This window comes from Arachis hypogaea, chromosome 14 (assembly GCF_003086295.3).
Source record: "Arachis hypogaea cultivar Tifrunner chromosome 14, arahy.Tifrunner.gnm2.J5K5, whole genome shotgun sequence".
NCBI lineage: Eukaryota > Viridiplantae > Streptophyta > Magnoliopsida > Fabales > Fabaceae > Arachis > Arachis hypogaea.
The window spans coordinates 106559933-106563037 of record NC_092049.1 but is presented as its reverse complement, the minus strand read 5'-3'; the positions used below and the strand labels follow the sequence as shown (position 1 = coordinate 106563037).

Genomic DNA, 3105 nt, shown 5'->3' with positions numbered 1-3105 from the left:
TATGGATCATTGTTGGGATTCCTAGGGCCACTCCCCATGTAATTCACCTGTTCAGAAGAGGGTTGAGCATAATCATAATTATCATTTTGCATAAAGTTACCTGTCATGTCATAGGAGGTATCTTGGGGTGAATTTTGAGTGTTGATAGCTGAGACTTGCATGCCACCCATCTGTTGAGTAAGTAGATTTATCTGCTGAGACATAAGCTTGTTCTGAGCAAGAAGAGCATTAACAGCTTCTACTTCCAACACACCTCTCTTTTGAGAGGTCTCAGAGTTCACAGGATTCCTGTTAGATGAGTAGAGATATTGGTTGCTTGCAACTAATTCAATCAGCTCAATAGTCTCCTCTGGTGTCTTCTTCTTGTGCAATGAACCGCCTGCAGAAGTATCTAAGCTCATCTTGGACATCTCACCCAATCCTTCATAAAAGATATCCAGTTGGGTCCATTTGGAGAACATGTTTGGAGGGCATTGCCTAGTCAGTAGCTTGTATCTCTCCCAAGCTTCATAAAGAGTTTCACCCTCCTTCTGTCTGAAAGTCTGAACCTCCAACCTAAGCTTAGTCAGCTTCTTTGGTGGGAAAATTTAGTGAGAAATTCAGTAACGACCTTTTCCCAAGTATTCAGACTCTCCTTTGGTTGGGAATCTAGCCATAGCTTTGCTTTATCCCTCAGAGCAAACGAAAAAAGCATGAGTCTGTACACCTCTGGATTCATTCCATTTGTCTTCACAGTATCACATATCTGCAGAAAATCAGATATGAACTGATTTGGATCTTCATGAGGAAGTCCATGATACTGGCAATTCTGTTGCACCAAGGTGATCAATTGTGGCTTCAACTCAAAGTTGTTTGCATTTATAGGAGGCACCACAATACTTTTTCCATAAAGATCCGCAGTAGGGGCAGAATAAGAGCCAAGCACTCTCCTCTGTTGATCATCCCCATTCAGATTTACCACATTGGCATTAGCATTATTATTTGCCATAGTGGATTCTGCAGCCTTGCAAAGTCTTGCTTGTTGTAAACGTCGCCTGAAAGTTCTTTCAGGTTCAGGATCAAAGTCTAAAAGATGTTCTTTGTCTCTATTCCTGCGCATACACAAGCAGAAAACAAGAAAAAAAATGGGACTCTCTACGTCAGAGTGCAGAGAAGTCCCTGTGAGGTAACCTGAATAAAGAGATAAAAATATTGAATAAAACAAACAAACACTAAAATTCAAAAATTACTAGAAAAATTATTACTAAAATTTTTTGAAATTATTAATTAAATAAGAAAAATTAAAATAAGACTAACTAAGGGACACCAAACTTAATTTCAGAAATTAAGAAAAATTATTAGTATTAATTATTTATTAAATTTTTTTTATATAATAAAAATAAAAAAAGAACGAAAAACGAAACAGGGGAGGGGGATATAAACTAGAAGGAAAAGAAAGTAAATAACGTAAAGAAAAAAAAATTAACGTAAAAGAAAAGAAAAAAATTAACGTAAAAAAATGCAAAATAAAAATTAATAATAAAATAAAAAATATAATAAAAAAATTATTTGATCTAAGCAATCAAACAACGAATAGTTGTTAATCACAATTAATCCCTGGCAACGGCGCCAAAAATTTGGTGCAGTATTTATAAACTCTTAACTTACCGATAAGTGCACCGGATCGTATCAAGTAATACCTTACGTGAGTAAGGGTCGATCCCACGAGGATTGATGGATTAAGCAACAATAGCATTTGATAGGATTAGTTAGACAGATAGAAAATAGTGTTGGGAGTTCAAAGACATTAAACAATAGCAAAAATATTAAAGAAGGGCAAGTAATTAAGTTGGGAATAATATATGGAGAAGGTAGTTAAGGCTTCAGAGTTATCTATTTTCTGGATTGACTTTTCTTATTAACTATTTTAATTATGCAAGATTTAATTCATGGCAAACTATTTGTGACTAGACCCTAATTCTTTAGACCTTCCTAGTCTCTCCTAAAATTCATCAACAACCAATTCCTTGGTCAATTAATTCCAATTAGAGGGTGATGATCAAATTCTAGTTTATATGCCACAAGAATCCTAATTATCCAAAAATAAAGGGATTATATGTCACGTATCCCGTTAAATACAAACAATTAGAAATTCAGGATAATATGTTTTCAAGCTATTGTTCAAGTAAAGAGCTTTTCCAAGTTATATAAGAATTCAAATAGAACATGGGTCATACTTCCGTTCCACCCAAATTCATAAAATAAAGAACGAAAACAATTATTAAAATATAAATCAAAACATGACTTAAAATAGAAAAATAATATTATCAATCCATACAATAGACAGAGCTCCTAACCTTAACAATGGAGGATTAGTTGCTCATGGAATATGGAATGTAAATTTGTATGGAATAATGTTGTGGAATGTTGTCTGGAACCACCCTATTGGGATCCCTTTTATAACTAATCCTAATAATTTAAAAATCAAATTTCTACAATTAAAATTAAAATAATATCTTTTCCTAAAATAATATTTGAATTTAAATTCGAATTAATTTAAATAATCAAGTCTTCAATGGATGGGTGGGGACCACTTGTTTCGTCCATTCTGCAACTTCTAATCTGTATTTTCTGGGCTGAAAACTGAGTTAAAACAGCCCAGAAATTGCCCCAAGCGTTTTCTGTCAATTCTGCAGATCGCTCATGTGATGCGTCCGCGTCGTCCGCGCGGTCGCGTGAGCCATGCGTCCGCGTCGGTATTTGTCGGTATTCGCGTTCGCGTCATTTGTGCATATTCCAGTCCACGCATTCGCGTCAGGCACACGATCGCGTCATTGCGATTTCCTCCATTCCGCGCGGTCGCGTGAGCCATGCGTCCGCGTCGGTATTCGCTGGTCATCTCCTTGGCTTCTTCTCTTTCTCTGCAGAAACTTCATCAAATCCATCCGAATGCTACCTAAAATAAATAGTATTGCACAAAACTCAAAATAGCATCCATAGTGGCTAAAATATAATTAATTCTTTATTAAATTCAACAATTTAGATGCAATTTCACTCGGAAAAGATAGGAAAGATGCTCACGCATCAGATAGCATGTATACAATTAAATCTGTGAAAGTCACATAG

General features: G+C 35.5%; 1 non-coding gene across 1 annotated transcript; it reads left to right on the top strand.

The window, feature by feature from the left end:
- Positions 1–456: 456 nt before the first annotated feature.
- LOC112746104 (small nucleolar RNA R71) lies at positions 457–563 on the top strand. Its single transcript, XR_003174003.1, has one exon. It is a non-coding gene; the product is annotated as a small nucleolar RNA R71 (small nucleolar RNA).
- Positions 564–3105: the final 2542 nt, after the last annotated feature.